Source organism: Anas acuta, chromosome 13, assembly GCF_963932015.1.
Source record: "Anas acuta chromosome 13, bAnaAcu1.1, whole genome shotgun sequence".
NCBI classification, from domain to species: domain Eukaryota; kingdom Metazoa; phylum Chordata; class Aves; order Anseriformes; family Anatidae; genus Anas; species Anas acuta.
In genome coordinates this window covers 11,149,799-11,168,497 of record NC_088991.1, presented here as the reverse complement: position 1 = coordinate 11,168,497, position 18,699 = coordinate 11,149,799, and the positions used below count along the sequence as shown (strand labels likewise).

General features: G+C 48.3%; 1 protein-coding gene across 2 annotated transcripts in view; it reads right to left on the bottom strand.

The window, feature by feature from the left end:
- LOC137863664 (gamma-aminobutyric acid receptor subunit alpha-3-like) overlaps nt 1-18,699 on the bottom strand; it is a 90,816-nt gene that overhangs the window by 65,216 nt on the left and 6,901 nt on the right. The window contains exon 1 of one of the 2 annotated variants that reach the window (XM_068697015.1): nt 160-365. The exons of the other annotated variant lie outside the window; for it this stretch is intronic. The gene's annotated coding sequence lies outside the window, so the exon portion shown is untranslated. Of the gene's footprint in view, nt 1-159; nt 366-18,699 lie in introns of those variants that run through there. 2 annotated transcript variants of the gene reach the window in all.

Sequence of the window (18,699 nt, the reverse complement as noted above, 5' to 3'; positions counted from 1 at the left end):
CGGGCGGCGGATTCCCCCACCCCAGCCCATCCCTGCCGCCCTCCCTGCTCCGAGCGGTGCCCCGGAGCTCTCGGCCAAAGCCCGGCACGGCCCCGGTCCCCGCCATCCTTTCTGCACCGGAGGATGAGCAGAGCACGGCTGGCTGCTCGCAGCGTCTACCTGTTGAAGGGTGGGAGCTCCCCAAGGCGCTGCTGCTCTGCGAGGAGGGGGCCGGCACCCTAAAAGGCACCGCACCCCAAAGGGCACCGCAACCCAAACCCTGCCAAAATGCCTCTTCGCTGCCAGGCTCGGCCAAAAAGCCCCGGTCTGCCGGCGGGGCAGGGAAGTTTAGAGCACAAGTTGGGATTGCGGAGGTTTATATCGCAATAAAACAGCATGCGGAGGAAAACAAATGCAGAGGAAGGGAGGAGGAGGAGGAAGAGAGGTTAAAATGCTGCAAGGAGCAGGCAGAAAAAAAAAAAAAAGAAAAAAAGAAAAAAAGAAAAAAAAAAGAAAAACAAGAATAGGGTGGCAGTGCGGGAGTCCCCGAGGAAGCTCGGTACAAGACGCACTGGCCAGGGCTGGCTGGGCTCAGGAGGTTTTGTGGAGCCCCGCGACTGAAGCTGGGCAGACAAGAGCTGACAGTAAGGCGCACTCAAAATATATTGTCCCTGCAGAGCTCTCCTTGCGAAGCACTCTGCAGGACTCAGCCGCAGCTGTGCCTGGTACATAACCTCCACCCAGCGTGGAGGAGCTGGGATGAGATAAAGGTTCATAACTGCAAGTACCACTGACAACCTCAGAAATACCTCTAGCACTTATTTTTGAATATCAAAAGTAACGTGCAAACATCCTTCACAGCAAGAGCCCTGAAAGAGGGCACAAGAACAATTAAATCCAGTCTAGGAGTCAGTTCTCTGCATTTCTGTATCAGAAAGTGACCCAGCCCTTGCTACCCAGAAGTTAGACACAATCACTGTTTTACCCTGTTCCTAAAGACCATCCCGACTTTAGTGAGATAGCAGTATTTGTTCATATGTGCTCCTGAGCAGCAGGAAGTAAACAGACTCTTTTAAAGCAAAGAGTCAGTTCCCTGTGATCTGAGCAGTTTTTGCTAGTCCGTATATCCCTGTACCTATCTATACATCTGTTAGCAGCAGTTCAAATGCCATCAGAGTTCAGCTTTCCTCTACTACATAGGGGCCATAAGCAAGATTTGACAAGCCTCACGACACAGATCTGAAGACCAAAATCTTGACCAAGGACTTGAGGTTGCACCAGCACAGTGCCCCCACAATCAAGTATGACACCTCTCGGAGCAGAGGATGGAGAGCCAAGTGTTATTGCAACACTTGGATCTCTTACAGGGCCTTTCAGCTACCACAAGCCATAAGCAATCAAGTTTCTCCAGCCCTCGACACCACACCCAGCCCTAGCCAACAGAAGCAGACAATTTTGAAGCAAATAGGCCTCCAAGTTATGTTCTGGTCTGATAGGTATTTTGTCTGAGCTGCAGGGACCTTTGCCTTTGAGATCCCATGCAGACAGGTAACATTTCATTGTCCTTAGACTACTTCTGCATGAATGACAGCAACCAGTGTATGGTGCGGGGCTGTTCCCATTTTAAAAAATCTTTTTTCTGCATTGGAGTCCTCCTACAATTATCTAAAGCATCACTCCAGAGGAGAGTGAGCTATGCGTGCATGCCAGCAGAGGCGCTTTTGCTGTTCTCCACAATTGTGGCAAATCATAGGATCACAGGAAAATTCACATCGGAAGATATCTCAAGAGATCATCCAGTCTAATCTGCTACTCAAAGCACACTCAGCGAAGGAAGAGCCCAGGGAGCAACACAAGCTGGCCATACTTATTCACACCAAGTTTCTGTTTACTTCAAGGCTTTTTCAAAGGCACATCTCCTTCTGTTCCTGATTTATAGGCTTGCAAACAAGCGTTGGCAAGGGAACAGGGAAAGCTCAGAGGAAGACCCAAGGCACAGCCATTCACTCAACAAAAAACCCCAAGGACCTGGTCAACCACCTTCCTACTGGCTCCATTGGAGAACAATTGGAGAACGCTGCTGTGCTAATCATGCCCAGAAGTAGGACCATGCATAGGACCTGGCTAACTCAAGAACACTGATTGCCTAGGGGATCAGAGCAGAGGAGGCCCTAATACTCGCTCTCCCTCCTTTCCAAACTGACTCAGCTGCTGGCATGAGCTGCCTTGGGTAGGAGAACAGGCATGAAACAGAATCAGCGAGACAAGCATATCCGGAGACAAGTGACTCAGGATTTTAAATGGCTCATATTGAAGAACATTCCAAGATTTACAGGTTTAAGTAGTGCTAACAATAGTCACAGGCAATGGAAACCATGGTTCTCTTGAGGCCTGTTCATCCACAACCAACAGCAATACAGACTGCCCCAGGAACACCATAGCTCACACCACTCTGACATGCCTCCTCAGCTCACTCAGAGGTCTCCTCTGACACTGCCAGCAGCCTGAAATAGTCTTAGGCATGAGGCCCTTTAGTGAAAGTTGTTGCATTTTTATTTTTTTTTTCTATCAGTCCAAAATCAATTGAAGTCCCTCCCCTTGGAGCCATACCATGCAGCAAGTTCTCCTTGCGAAGGCAGAGAGAAGTGGCTGTGACTGGGTCAGGCAAAAGTACAAGCTAAAAAATTACAGGGATGTAGCCATACGAACAGTGAGCTGCTGCCAGCAGAGCAAGAGGTACCATACCTAAAAGCACCCTAAATTAGAAGGTCAGTGGACTGGCACACTGCAGCCCTCCCTGCTCCCCCAGATGTGCTGGATTCAGGCCATATTGGCTCACACAAATCCTTGGCAGAGCAGGCACTTGTGCTCCACAGCAAGGCCTGCTTCTAGCCAGCCAAACAGCAATAATCAAAATTTCACCAGCCAAATCCCAGCCATCACCCTTCCTGGGCAGGCTCCAGAGCTTTGTATGACCTGTGCCCCTTCTGGTTTGGCTGCAGCGATAAGGGCTGGCCAGTCCTTCCTGCCAGCTAGCCCTGCAGGGACATCACAGGAGGCCCTGGACAGGGAAGAAGTCATTAGCTAGCTTAGGAAGTCCGGCTACAGGAGACCTTTTCTGGGGGGCAGAGGGAAAGCAGCCTTATCAATAGCTGGCCTTAGTTAGCCAGAATTGTCTTGATCTTCACCCTGTTTGGAAGATATGTAACCCTGACCTGAGAGCATCAGTCTCTGTGGGGAGCATCCATCGATGTAAGAGTTATAAAAACATCCTGTGAAACCAGTAAGCAGTCATCTTTTAATGCATGCCTCAATCATCAGTATTTGGTTTATTTATTTCCTTAAAATATTATACACACCCCCAAATCCTCCTTCACTTGTTGGAATGTCTACCTGAACTCTGACACACTCCAGGAGGAGTCTGCTTTGAGGCAAAACCCTTCTTAAAGTGATCAAGGTTAAACCTTAAGGCTGTCACCATATTGCTGAAGAGTAATCTCTCAAAATGGGAGTACAGCAGCCTGGGAATATCTTGCTAATAATTAGCTAAGCCTTTTCCTCCTGCCACCCTGCTCAACCAGCCAGAATAAAAGTGTGCTTAGTTTTAGGTCCATGCTACAGTGCCCTTGAACTGAATGGAGCTGCAGATTTAATAACCGCCAGCCCAGTGAAGCTGTTAGACTGGACAGGTCTTTCTGTAGGTGCAGGCTGGAGCAAGGGATTTGGGATGTCCTCAGCTCCTTGGAGGCAATCTTGTGCCATCCCCATTGATCCCAGCTCACACCCAGGCCCAGCACCCATGGGAGCAGTCACATTGCAGCAGCCAGGGCAGGTGGCTGATCCAGGGAACGGGTGATGTTCCCCAGTGCTGCGAGGCAGAAGCAGCAGTGTGTGATGGAGACGTGGCCCAGTGACACACAGCTCCACACATAACCCCACACGTAACCCAACCCTGATCACGGCTATGAGTCCTGTGTGCCAGCCCTGCACCAGGCAGCCTCTACCAGCTGACATTCCCAGCCACCTTGAGGCCCACTCGTGCTGTGGGGGAAGCACCCAGCCCTAGGCACTAAGGGAGCGGGCTGCTGATGCAGGCAGGAGGCCAGAACAGAGTGCCCGAGCTGCACATGGGGCCAGCTCCTCCACCAAAGGCTGCCGGTCCCACACACCCCTAAGGAGCACCATGTTGAAATCCCCCTCCCCAAAGGGCTGGAAGAGGGAGGATCTTCCTCTCTTCACCTCCTTCCCTCTCAAAGCACCCAGAGCCCTCTCAAAAACCCTCCTGGTGTCCTGCTGTCCCGGTGCTCGCCTCCTTCCCCACCAAATCAGCTGCCCCTTCTCCCCACCCACCCGCTCGCCCGCTCCTTGCACCCGTAGCAGGGCCGCCATCGGAGCCAGCTGCTGCCTGGTGCTTTATTAGCTTGTCTCCATGGCAACTCGCCTACAGCTTAACTCCGAGAGACCCCTATCTCACCACAGCCATAAATCAGCCACCCGCCTGCAGCCTCGGTCGGGGACGGGGGTCACCGCTCACCCCGCACGCTGCCCGGCCCCGCTGCTGCCCTCGCAGCCTCCCCGCTGGGGCTGCCCCACGCAGGCAGCGGGCACGGCAGAGCTGCTCTGCACCACGTTTGCAGCCCTCAGGCAGAGTCTAGCCGTGAGACAAAGCAGCACCAAGAAGATGGTGGCTTTCCCAGCTTGCAAGCAAATTGGAAGCTCCCATGCAAACCAGCACTGATCTGGTACTCGTCCTCCTTTGGACAGGAGGAAGAGCCTTGGGTTAGGGCCAGGTGCAGTCATGCAGAACTGGGGTCCAGTTCCTACAGCATGCAGGAAGGCCATTCCCTAAGAAGCAAGCACAGCACTGGGCTGAAGCAGAAAGGCAGCATCTCCTTCCCTCAGTGTAAGGAAGCCTCCTACCTCTTCCACGCCAGCAAGGGCACAGAACTCCCCATATCCAGGGTAAAGCCCCCAAAGGGGACAAAAAGCCACCTGAAATGCTGTGCTCACTCTGTTCTCCAGAAACAGAGCAAAAGCAGCCTATGCAAAGCGGAGGCTCCCCTTCAAAGCATGCTCTCATCAGCACTGCCCTTAGGGTACCACTTTTCCAGCAAACCCACTGCCTGACATCTTGTTTCTGCTGGGCAGTTAGGAGGTGGTGGCAGGCAGGAATTTGCCTGTCCCTGCCAGCAGCAGACTTTCCCACACACTTGTTCCCTGTGGCCCTAAGAAGGGATTGCAGGACACACTGATCTTTCCATCCTCTCAAGCAGAGAAAACACATCCCTGCTGCTGAAACTCTCCAACCCTAAATATCAGACCTCAGGAAAGGAGACAGCTATCTCTACACCCCACATAATATATTATGCAGTCTGTGACTTCACTCATACATCTCAAGCACCTGATGTTGGGAATAAATCTTGGAAATAAACACAAAGGTAGTTTCCACCACAAGGAGTTTAGTTTACAGAAAACTGGCAAAGCAGACAAGAAAGGAAGCATCATCTGTAGATGTTGGTGCATTGCAGCACTGCTGGTGGGAAAAAGGAGGGCAATGGGCCAGGGCAGAGTTTTCTAGCGATTCACTTGAGATTGAAGATAATCCATGACAAAATAGATAGGTTTAGCAAGAAGATGGTTGTTTTTCCCCTCACTTTTCCATAATCCCAAGGGATGCTTGAGGTACAACACAATGTTTATACACAGCATCACAGTCCTTGCTCCTTTAGATAAGATCTGGGTTTTTACCCAAGCTCAGACATGCCTAGAAGTGGCCAGACATCCAAAGAGGCCATTGGGATGGCCATATACCTTCAGTTTATATAGATGCTCAGCTCGTATATCCACCCAACAAATCAAAGACCCCAAAAAACTTTATAGCACTTTGTTGAACTCCATGTCTGTGTCCTAGCAGATGCTGACAGAACAAAAGAGCTAGACTCTTGTCTCTATGACAAAGTGTGCCCATCCATATCTCCAGAAGGCAGACCCAACTCCATGGAGAAGTACCAGAGCTCTTTTAGCAGGGCTAGCTCACCGTCTTGAATTTCAAGAACTATAAGCTGGCAGTGGAACAAATTCATAAAAACTAATGGGCCTGAAAGAGACTGTATTTGTCCTGCAGTCCCTTGGCAAGGGCAAAGCTAAACCTGGAGAGAGACCTAGTCACAGACTTTCATCTCTCTTGCAGTTACAATAGCAGCATCAGTTCAAAAATCCCCCTGTGGAGTCATGAGGTTTTAGATGCTTCAGCATTTCTATTTCTAACACCACACATGCTTGTGAAATCCAAATTACTTAAGCATTTTAGGTACCTAAATACTCATCTAAATCATCTCTATGGGAAGGCTAGCTTTAGGGAGGGGCTGGCTTTTTTGTTTTTCTCATCTGGATCCTTCTGGATTCCTGTTTCTCTCTGCACCTACAAAACTGAACTCATTTTTTGTTTCAAAAAACTTGGAGACGGGTATGAAGACAAAACCTGGAGCTTGAAGCAGGGCCAAACAACAGAAGATTCACACCAAATTGCAGGAGTTGATAGCATCAGCTAAGGTCTTTGGAAAATGCCCTATGTTTGTATTACATAGAATATTATTCCAGGTCTCCCCTTCCCTTCATAGGTACCTTCCTCAGCCTTGTATATCAGCTTGAGCCTCTCCTTTGAAGGAAATCCTGATCTCATTACAGCTTGATAGAAATAAGCTATTTCACAGCTGGACACCAAACAGCAAAGCTCCTGGCTGAAAGACATCGCTGGGCTTTGGGTGCAAAGGCCATTACATCAATAAATTCCGAGGGAAGTACGAACTCTGTGTACACCAGAACTTACTGCATTTGGAGAATGGCTGTACTTTCATTGAAACAGCAATTTTAGGATCCTCTCCATCAAGCAAGACAGTTAGCCACACGATATGGTTGTAGATAAAGCCTGTCAGCAGGAGAGCAGAAGTTTCCTAAAGACATCAGCTGAATCTGCTATTTTAACAAGGGCTCTAAATGTCACCACATTGCCTGTGCTATGGTCCCTGAAAGGATTAATATCTTGCCATGTTTGGTAAACTTTACAAGGACTGCAGGAAGCCGAGGGACGGGAGACCGCCTAGCACCGAGTGGATCTCATCAGTGCTAATTAGCTGAAACAAAACAGCAGAGACCCAGGTAATAAGAGCTCTTCACGATATTAAGGTGAGTGGTGGCTGCAGGAGACAGGACATTCCAATCTCTGCCTCCTGGAGGCAGCCACATGGGAAGCCGATGTTGAGCCAGAAGCTCAGCACTTAGTGAAAGAAAGAACTGCTCAGAAAGGCTTGCATGACAGCCTTCTCCTGGCATGGGATGAAGCAACCAAAAAAGGGACAGTCAAAGCATGCTCAAGGGCTGTCTCCCTGTCACTCACACAGCTTCTCACGCATACACTATCTGCACTGCTGCTGCCAGGGGTGGAGGCATGCAGAAGCACTAGCTTGGCCACTAGTTCAAGTCTCCTCTGTCCATAACTACATCACCATTGACAGTGAACATTCACTCTCGGAAACACCTTCACATATATACATGATAGAAACCACTGCACCAGTTGCCCAAAAGAACTGGGGCAACACCAAGGCTTAGGTAAGCCTGATGGGCTGCAAGAACAGGGTCCTGTCAATCAGAGCCCTCTGGGACCCCTTCACCCTGACCCTATGCCAGTCTGCCATGCCAGCAGACAGCATCAGGCTGCAGGTCCCAGGGCAGGCAGCTGGGACTCCTCCTGGCACAGTGCTTCGGAGTACCCAGCTGCCTGTGGCTCTCCCAAACGTACCACCAACAGGCAGTGCTCTCCCACGGCCTGTCTCCTTCAGGTTTTTTAGTGTGAACAGATCAGAGACAAGCAGCAAAAGGAGTCGTGCATTTGATGACAGGAAGACACGGCAGAGCAAAGCAGCTATGCACAGGAGGAAGAGCCACAGGGCACTGAGGCAGGCAGATGTTGCGCTGCTGCTATCAGCTGTCTGGCAGTGGGATGCAGAGCCTCTGGAAATGCCTGTCAGCCTGAGCCAAATAGGAACACATGGACCCAGGGATTCAAAGGACACTCGATATGAGAAAAGGGATGCTCTAACTGCCCCAAAGCAGTGGTACTGAGATGAGGTTGCATGACCCTACAGAGGGAAGCCCTGAGGTTGGTGGGACTGCAATGTGGGTCACTGCTTCCACTCAGCCCCACACCCCACCCTCCAATTCTGGGAAATTTGAAAGAGCAAGTTTTAAGTCTTCTCCCTCCTACAACAGCTGGAAACAGAACTAAATGGTCCTATATTAGCTTGGTCAAACACCTAGCAAGGATCTAGGGTAGTCATTTCCTTCATACGCCCCCTAGTCCCAGGTCCTTGGCTATTAAGGGGACTAAATAGCATTAAGATGACTTCAAAAAAAAAGCTGATAGCTTGAGCGAGAATCCTGGCTCTGAGCTGTCCCTAGTTCTGATACACTTCATCTACAGTGCTGACTTGGATCCCAGCTGTTAGGAGCCAGCTGCAGCATCTGAGCACCAAATTTCTCAGGATTTACCAGAGCAAGCTTTATTTTGTTTCAACTGATTGCATAGAATGGGAAAGGATAACAGAATTAGCAGGATCCATTCTGCTTTTCCCAACCTGCCCCCATTAAGGATGAAAGCTCCTCTTGTCTGGGAGCCACTGCACACAACACCCTCTTGATTTGTAATTAGTGGAATAGGAATGCTCAGTCAGCTGGGAAATCTGCCTGAGTAAATGACATCCTCAAGTGTTTTCTAATCCAAGGCATGCAGCCTCTCACTTTGCTGCTAATGGGCTGCAGTGGGGAGTACCAAAATTTCTGCTGTGGACCCACAGGCATCCAGAAACACCTCTTTAGCTAATTCTCTCCAGGATTCATGCCAGCAGCCCCAGTCTGTCACCTGGGAGAACCTGCTAGGTCCTGCCAAGAGATCGTGTCAGTAATTAAACCACCTCAGTCTCAGCTCTTACTACCCCAAGGCATCATGAGCGTGCACAGTTTAAGGAAAGATCTTTGTCAAGGAATATGGGAGCTACAGAAAACCTGGGGGCAGGTTCAAGGATGGCCTGTAGTGCTATTAGCATGGACAGGACTTTAGATTTGGAAGAACAGAGGTTACGAATCAAGACAGAAGCTGTACAGCACCTGGAAAAATCACACACCAGAATATTAACTAAAATAACCTTCTGCCTCATCTCTTTTAAATTCAGATGCACAGGGGAATCCATCAAGGTAATTTATGGTGTGTAGCTGCTGATATGCCAATCAAAGGAAGCCCAGAGTAACAAGTGTGCTAAGAGACCTCATTGATCGTTATCTCCACAAACACAGGCTTAATTCCCTCAATCCTAGTTAATCAGGCTACTTTGTTACATTTCTTGTACAAATGGGTAAGTGATCAGTGGGAAGCATTAGACATTAGATACACAGCCCCCAGATAACTTCAGTCGTCTGGAGGCAGGATGTGGAGGTGGTGTTTAGGAGGAAGCCTGAAAGGTCTCCACCCAGAGGTTTTCAATAGGACATCCTTTCATTAGCAGAAATTTCTTCACATATGAAACGCCAAGATTTTGATGAAAACCTGATAATTTGCAGAGGTGGAGATTATTAGAAAGGCAGGAAAGAAAGCTTTGCTAAATTCTAAGAGCCCACAATCAACTTACATAGAAGGAGCAGGTTCACATTTTTCCAGAAGCCCAACAGATCTTGCTCAGTGGATTGCAGATCTGAAGATGCCAGAAGCTGCAGTGGGAAGAGTAATCACTACAGCAGCTTTTCTCCACCTGCTGTTCAGCAGTACAAGCAAAGGCCTCCTTGTCTAGGTCCAATATCTTTTTGTTCTCTACTTGAAAAGGAAGCAATTCTGACCAAATTGGTAGGGACATCCTCACAAGGAAAGATGAGCTATTGCATCACTATAAGCTGTAACGTAACAGCACACTGAGAACTGGGAAATATTGAGAGGAGGTAATGCACAGATCATGACTAGATGTAGCCTTATGAAATATCATAATTACTGATCTGGAAGAGGAAATTAGCAGCATATTAAATCTGATGAGGATCTGAAAGGAGTTGCCCATAACAGACTAGGAAAGCCTTCAAGAAAAAAAAACAATCGGGTGACAAGAAAGTAGAACAACCCATCAGCAAAGGAAAAGACACTTAGGAGAGGCTGTGGAGGAGGTGGGTTCAACCTGACTTCACTCTAATAGTCTCCAGAAGCCCCTTGCTCATCTTCACCTTCTTCCCAAAGCCTAAGCAGCTCCCTGTCAGAAAGAGCTTGCACACACCCCTGCAGTAACGTAGGCCTCCCAAGGTGGTGTGTTTTTTTAGCATCAGCACAATCAGGAGGGAATGACGGAAGCACTGTCCAAAATAAGATGGGAAACCACTGTCCACTTTGACTAAATTGCCCTTTTAGAAAGCCGTGAAAATTAATGCCACCTTCCTACCTTCTTTTACATTCCTCTCCCACTTCTTGCTCATATGCACGCTCCATAGCTCTGATGCTGTGCCAACCCAACCATCTATCCACAGGAAAAGTAATCCCATGGTATTGAAGTCCATGTCTGTCTTGCACATCCTTATTGCTGATGGAGCATTGGCCAATATCTGTATTAGCAGAAGTGAAAAGGTGAAGGACAAACACTTCCCATGTTGCTGCAAAGAACCGGACTCCACTCATCCCCCAAGCAACATTCCTGAGTCCCCCATAAAAAACAAAGGCTTAAGCACATCCTGAACATGCCTAATTTCAGATTAAAGGGAACAAGAGGGAGGTCAAGTAGGCCAACAGCTCTACCCATGAAGTCAGGGATAGGGAGCTAGGAACAAGAATAGGAACTGTGACAAGAATACATAGAAAAAAATGCTTGGCAGAAGACGTAAGACCCTAGACTGTAAAAAGCAGCCAGGGCATGCAGGGAAGAGATCAGATTCCATGAACTGCTGTGGCCACAAGTGCCTGATGCCAACAGTCTGTGAAGTCTCTCCAGAAACAATACCCACAAAGGTGCAGAGTCAAGCACTCAATCAGCAGTGCCAGAATTCAGAGCAGCCCTGCTGCCCTCATACAGACATAATTAAACTGTCCATAATTTGCTGCTCTTATGTAATCCTATTTACTTCACTACCGGACCTCCAGCTCTTTCAGCCAGATGCATCTATCCCAGACTGAATTAGCACAATGAAGTACAGCAGTTCCTGTTTACATGGAACTGTTATTTAATACAGATAATGAGGTATAAATAGCAGATAGCCATAAAGCTGCAGAAAAGATAGTAGATGCTCATCTAGTGAAGGGACATTACAGGAACAGGTTCTGCCTTTGTCCATTTTAGAGTACTAGGGGAGCCACTCAAATACAATTACTGTGCTCTGGTCTCCAGAGGCATAAGATCTCCTGGGTCTGCCTTACAGTCACTACCGTAAGTCAGGAGAAGCTTCACTGCAGTATTCACCTTAAGTATTCCAAAGTCATGACCCTACATATCTTCTGTTTGACAGCCAAAAGCATTCACTTTTTTTTTTTTTTTTTGCTCTAAGTTTTGCATGTCAGTTTTCAAATGTAAAAAAAATATCCTGACTTCTAGTCATAGCAGTGCGAAATTAAGTTCAGTACCATGTGTGATGCAACAGGGATGAGTACTACTGCTCAGCACTTGAATAGGCAAAGAAGCAGATCTTATAACAGGGGAAAGAAGAGACTTAACCACACTGAGCACAAGTACTGGGAATCCTTAGCGAGGCAGAGGTGCTTCAGAGAAAACCTATGGGGAGGTCAGGTAATTGGCCTATATTGATATATATGCACACCGTAGGGTGGGGGTAAGGTAAAAAGAAAGTGGTTTCAACTCCCAAACATTAGGATTCACTCCCTGAACTTCTCAGTAACATCAGCACGCAAAGTATAAAAGGGTTGCTAAAAAGAAGGTTAAAAATGAAGTTAAGAAAAAGGAAAAGTTGGGCGAGAAAGACTATTTCCTAGATTCAGGTGCTCCTAATCCCTTGTAAGGACATTGAGAAAGGATTGGAAGGGTCAGACACTCTGCAAAGGAGCAATATAGCTGAGGAGTCACTGCCAGGAACCAAACAGACTTCACTGCACATCAGCTGCAATGGGCTTCAGCACTGCCCTGCTAGCAAGAACCAGAGTTAAAAGGATGTGTTGCTGGCAGCTTCTTCACACTACGCTAGATTCTGTGGGATATTCTATCCTTTTAAAAAACTGACATCTCAGTGGCTTTAGAAATATAAAATGAAAGTTTCCAAAAAAACATTTTTGTTTAATGCCTTACATTCCTAGTTTAAGCTGTCTCCCAGAGCTACAACAGCAGTAAAACATTTTTCAGAGGAAACAATTTTCTTCCTTTTCATCATTCTGTCTCCACCTGAGCCACAAGGAACTCAGAATATTTTCTGAGTAGCTACTGCCTCAGCCCCTTTCCCCACTCTCACTTTACCAAAAGTAATGTGGTGTTTCCCATCACTGACAAAGTTGAAAGGCCTGATCAGACTGACAATGAGAATAAATAAATAAATCAGAATAAAAAAGTTTTATCAGGTGAAAAGAGATGAGAAAATTCAAAGAAAGCTACCTATTTCTCATCAAGAAGCCACTCACTTAAAACACCTTCAGCTCTTTATCTAAGGCATTCTCCTAAAGAAGAGGGTTTAGTACTTGCTGCTAAAAATACTTTTAACCTGGGCCAATATCAATTAAATCTGTAAAACCTTGTAAAATGAAGCCCTATGATGTACAGAGACAGTAAATCTGTCTTCACCACCTCACAGGAACTCAGAGCCCCAGGAACCAGGCAGTACTACACACTGATGGCTACACTGCAAAGCACAGCTCCACCCCTTGTCCTGGCCAGCAGGACAGGGCTAAAGAGCAACACCAACTGCACAAGGTGTTTCACAGAGGGGTTAAACACCAATGAAAGCTACCAAGAGATTGTGAGGGTATAGCCTGTATGAGAACAGCCTTCCTAAAACAAAAAGGGAAGGAAAGACAACTGGAGCGGCTTTGGGGTGTGCTGATCATGGCTTTTTTCCAAGCAGGACTGCCATCCTTTGGAAGTGACTGGCACCAGAGTGCCTTGTTTCAGGAGACCTAGAGAGAGGCATCCACGAGAAGGTTACTGAGGGATTCCCTCAGCTATTGAGGCACTGAGATACTTGGCAAGATGCTCTCTGGAAACCGCAGATACAGACGCTGTGCAAGCTCCCTCTGGGGCTTTTAAGTAGTGTCTGACTCAAATGGAAATCAATGCAAGGCTGGAGTCAACTACTCTGGAGAGGAAAAGCTCTATTCAGAGCCAAGCACAGGACAACCTCTGTGTACCATCTTGGGCTAAGAAGCAGTATCCCAGGGCCCCTGATGGCTTGTGGGGAGGGAGCAGCACACCAAGGGGAACCCAGAGGGGCTGCTCCATGTTTCCCTTCACCACAGCACTGAGTTTTCCCCATTTACCTGCCTTCTGCTCTCTTCCTTCCTTCTCTTAGGCTCTACTCACAGCCCTTCACCCCTATTCTTAGGGACTGGTCTATGTCCTGGTCCGAGTAGCCCATGACCAGAAAGACACAGTGTCATCTGCAAGGAAGCAGCAGACCTCCTCCTGGATATCACAGCACAGGCTGACAGGGTTTAGGAAGTTTGTTTTGCTTGAAAAACAGCCTCTTCCCCCCAGTTCTTAGAGAAGGCTGAAGAGGGGAAGTTGTAGTCATGCAAGGAAAGCCCCCTAAATTACAGCTGTATCAGGAGCCACTGCAGTAACAGCCTCAATGAGCCAGCCAGGCCACTGCCCCGCTGGGGAAGGACATTACTATGAAGCCAGTTCCTAACACGAGACAGAAGCGCATTCACTCTGGCTAGACGCACGAGCAGAATGCCTCCTGCAGATAGCACCAACCCTTTAAACAAGCACAGAGACCAGGACAAGGGGCATCACCGGTACCAACAGCACCCGCCCGCGGGCCTGCATATGGAAGGAGCCCAGAGGGACACGGGATAACAGCGGAGGAGCTCAGCAAACAGCCGGGCTCCCCGCAGCAGGCTCTGCCACCAACCGTCTGCCGGCCCCCACCGGGCAAAGCTCCCCAGCACCCGGGCCGGGCGAGCGGCGCGGTCCCCGCCGGGCAGGGCGCAGGGGGCGCGGTGCTGCCCGCCCCGCCCCGACCCCTTCGGGCTCCGCCGCCGTTCCGCGGCTTCTGCTGCCCCCTGCCAGCCACCACGGGGAAGTGTGCGGCTGCGGCGGGGCCGGGGGGAGCCGGTGCCCTCCGGACACTTTAGGGGGAACAGCCAGCCCTATACCAGAACAGACTCCCAAAACAGCATCCAGCAGGAAGACCTCCGTCCCTCCCCATCCGCCCCGCAAGTGGCAGAGCTCAGAGAACCACATATCAGCCAGGCCACAAAACACCCATCCAGTGCTCAGAGCAAGGCGCTTGTTTAACAGAAACTTCGACAAGATCCCTGGTGATAGCAGGTTACCAGATGAGCACCAAAGAACAAAAGCAGCAGGGATGTGGATGTACAAAGGCACAGCTCGTTTTATTTTTATTTATGCATATTTATTCCTGCAGTGAAGTGACCAAAGAACAAGCAGACAGGTTGTTCCCTGGAAATCATTGCCTAACAGGGATGAGATTTGTTTGAGAACTGCTTGCTCTCCAGAATCCAGCAAAGCCCCAGTTCTCCAGTTAAACAGACAGTCCAACTTCTAAGACTACCTCCCCACACACACTCCTCTCTTTTTACATAGTTCCTCTGGCAGCTCTTTATACATGCTTCCCAGAATATCTTGGCACCAGTCACTTGCTCCAAAGCAAAGAAAAACTGTAGAACAATAATAGCATCACCTGCAGACATGTGCCACAGCCATTGAGGTCAGACAGTGCATTTCTGGTAACTGGAAATGTCTCTGGGAGACCTCTGCTTTCCTGGATTAACTTCCACTTTAAAGTGAAGCTTATTCAAACATTTACATGCCAGTGATGCATGCAAGTGTCCCTCTTGGTAAAATGACCATAAGATGCTATTTTTGTATCCAGGCTTTTAAAAGCTGATCTTGATCAGCTAACTGGTAGCTTGTTAGCATTTTTCAGGGACAGTCAGTGTTTAACTTACAAGCTCCACTAACCTAGACAGGGCAGACCTCAGCCTGTAAATCAACCCAGTAACAAAAATGCTAAAGCCAGCAGAACTGCTGATTGCCCCCCCAGCCCAGCACATGGGTAGTTCCCCCAACCCACTCTGGCCCTAACCTTTGTCTGTGCCCACCATAAGCCACAGAGGCCCCTCTAAAAGTCTGCTTCTTCTGTGCTTATTAACCAGGAACCTCTCCAGAGTTTGTATAAGACCCTTGGTTTTGCTTCTCTTTCATATTAGGACTTTAATTACTACTCACAACTTGCAGGTAAAACCAGTGGGTTCAATCCCTCAGTTGAAGAACCTTAGTTTGATGTCCAAGAGGAAGATCAGTTTTTAAGAACTACTCAGAAAATGGCATAACAGGGCATCTATTTCTTCAGCAAATCTGCTTCCCTGCATTTGTTTGAAGTCTGACCTGATTATTCTTGCAATTGTATTTTTAATGCTCATCAGGTATCCTTTGAGAAATGGATAGTCACTTTTTTTTAGATCATGCATATGCAATCAGACAAACAATATATAGCTCACCTGCTCTCCACAGCCAAAACCACATCCTTAACAATTAGCTATTACTTTCTTTGGAGCAGTCAGATCGGACAGGGAATCACTTTCTGATCTGCCTTGGGCACACACACCAGAAGTGCCATCTGTCTTCATTGCAGGGAAGAATGCTATACTCATACTGAAATAAGCCAAAGGAAGTTGTCTCCCTGCCACTGTGTTTACTCTATTCATATTAGGTCATACAGTGCTTTCCTGTTTCCCTTTTCCCTAAGTAAGGGCCTCGCATTTGTACAAGACCACCTAGATGATTAAATTGGTCCAGCTCCTTCATTCTTTTATTCTTGTTCCATACTGTCTGTTAACCACTGCCTGGACATGGCACAGGGATGGTTAGGATCTCTTGGCACTTTACAGGGGTAACTTTGCCACTGGTGCACCAGTGAAAGGAGAGGCAGTGTAACTGAGCAGAAGCAGCAGCATTAGACACCAAGTGCTGAACTGGTGAGGTGATGCTTACACATGCTGGGTCACACATCCTCCCCATCAGGCAGTATAACCTTAGCACTGGGAAAATGAAGCAGAGGGCCTGTAAGATCTGCTGAGGAGGCAGCTGCTTACACTCTGCCAGACCAGCCCACAAAGGGAGCCTGAGACATCAGCTCCAGCCCATGAGCATGCCCCAAGCTCTTCTGATCTGAGGCTTGTCAATTTTCACAGTTCCAGGGCATACGAGATTGAAAGGCACCTCCTTGTGGTTGGGAAATACCACCTCACTCAGATGTCACATCAGCTCAGCCCCCAGTGACCCAAGGCCAAGTTTGCACTTCTCTCAGCCTTGTTGTTGAGCAGCTGTCAGATTGATGTCCCATCTCAGTTCTTCCCTCAGCACTCACAGTGCCTCTGTCATTGCTGTCAAGCCTCCCAATGAGGCTGGGAGCAGGGACAATAAGCCCAGGGATGCAGGGGAGCTCCACACACACCTCAGCAGCTAGAGCCACAATAACTTATGCCTGAAGGGGATTTAAGGCAAAAAGTTTGAGATGTTGTAAAGTGCTGCCATAAGCAGAAACCACAGACACAGCCAGCCTCTGCACCTCATAAATCATCAGGAGGGGGCAGAGAACTGGCCACCATTTCAGTTAATTACAACTGTTAATCATATTTTCATTAACCTGAAATGAAACTGCCAGCCTTCCCTCCTTCCCACCCTGCCATTACCACCCCATGCCCCAAATCCCATTTCTCAGATAGCAATTCCTTGTCAGCCAGGACACACGCTGTTGTTTGCAACATGCATCTGGGCAGCATCCCATTTACCAGGGCTTCTAGACCTTGCTGCTTTGCCTCCTCCACACCTGCATTCACACCCCTTCCCAGGCATCAGTACACACACACTGCCTTTGTGGTATAGATGGCGTGTTTATTCCCTACTCACTCCTTTTGCCCTGCTCCAACAAGCTCTAGAAGACTCTGCTCACAGCCACTGCCACTCTAACATAGCTTAGTGTGGAAAGCATATGAAGACCATGCTTTTTTTTTTTTTGCTGTTAGACTTCCTAATATACTAAACATGTTGCTATAAGAGAATGCCTGTCTTCCTCTTTTTTTTTTTTTTAGGGGACTGATGCTACAGGCTTGCTCCTATAAAGGACCGATCTCACCATACACACCTGTACACCAAGCTGCTCATCCCAGATATCCTACAGGACTGAGAGAGGCAGGAGGCATATGAAAGTCTTGGCCCTTTCCACACCCCAGGTCTGCTCATAATTCCCTGTCAGCTTCCACTTCTGCTCTCTCCATGAGAAGGGGGTGTTGATTAATGTCAAATGAAGACTTGAGACACTACATTTTCCCCCCAGTGTACAGAGAAGTAACTAGTATATTTGAGAACCTCTTTGCCTATGCTGTTAGAGCAGTGTACCTGAAGGGACAGCTCACCTCTGGGGTGAGATAGATTCAGCATCTCCCTGCCTTCACTTCTTGCCTTTTCCTGCTCTGGGCCTGGAACAAACCCTCCTGCAAGCCGAGGCATCACACCCCTCTTCTTGCCCTTCTGCTCTCAGAAAAGCAGCCCTTGAGCAGAGCCAGACACTCCTCAGAGGAGCAGCACTGTCTCCAGCCCTGCTATGCTGGGAGCACCATGTCAGCTGAGCAGCACTTAACAGTGCAGGAGAGGGAGGCAACTGCATAAGTAAGAGCTTGCTGCTCTGCTTGCTTCTTTGCTCTTTGTTTGCACAAGGTCACTCCCAAAGTGAACTAGGTGGGTTGAGAGGAGATCAACTGCTTGGCTGAAGCCAAGGGGCAGGACAGCACTTCCTCAGAGTGCTGCCAGATTTCTTATCCAGGGATGTCACACCTCTTCCTCCTCAGTTTCTTAGTCTCTCCACCCACTCTTCAAGTCCAAGAGTGAACTCAACTTTTTGCTGTTACATTACCTGCAGGGCTGAAAGGAGGTCAGAAAGCCAGCGAGGGAGGGGAGGAGAGCTTGGTTGTAAGCCAGGACTAGAGGCTCTAAGTTCCACAGCTGCTTTGTTATCTCCCTCTCCCCCACTCTCCAGGAGCATCAGATGCGCTAAGCAGCCTGTGAAGGTGTTAATGGAGAATGTATCACCTCTGTCACAGCTGCAGTGCAACAGGGCACCCAGCACAGAAATGAGGTATAAAGAGTGTACTTACTCTCAGTGTGAAAACTGCTGGGTTAAATATAACGGAGGCTTGCTGGCTCCAGCAAGCAGAGCTGATCTCTTCATTTGATGGCAGAGTGGTTACTTTGCCAAACATAGCCCTCAGTCCCCATGGAGCTGGCAATTTCTCCTGTGTTAAATGTGTATATACATTACCAGGTATGATAGAGGTGCATAAATTGCCTTCATTATATATATTTCCATGGAAAGTGTCACAACATCTCAGACAAGCCCAGCTTTTTTGTTCACTACAGTTTGATTGGTCTGAGTAACAGCAGTTCCTGCAGAGGCAGGTGGATTGCAAAGAAGGACTAAGAAACCTTTTACACCTGCCTGGCAGCCTTGCACTGAACTTGC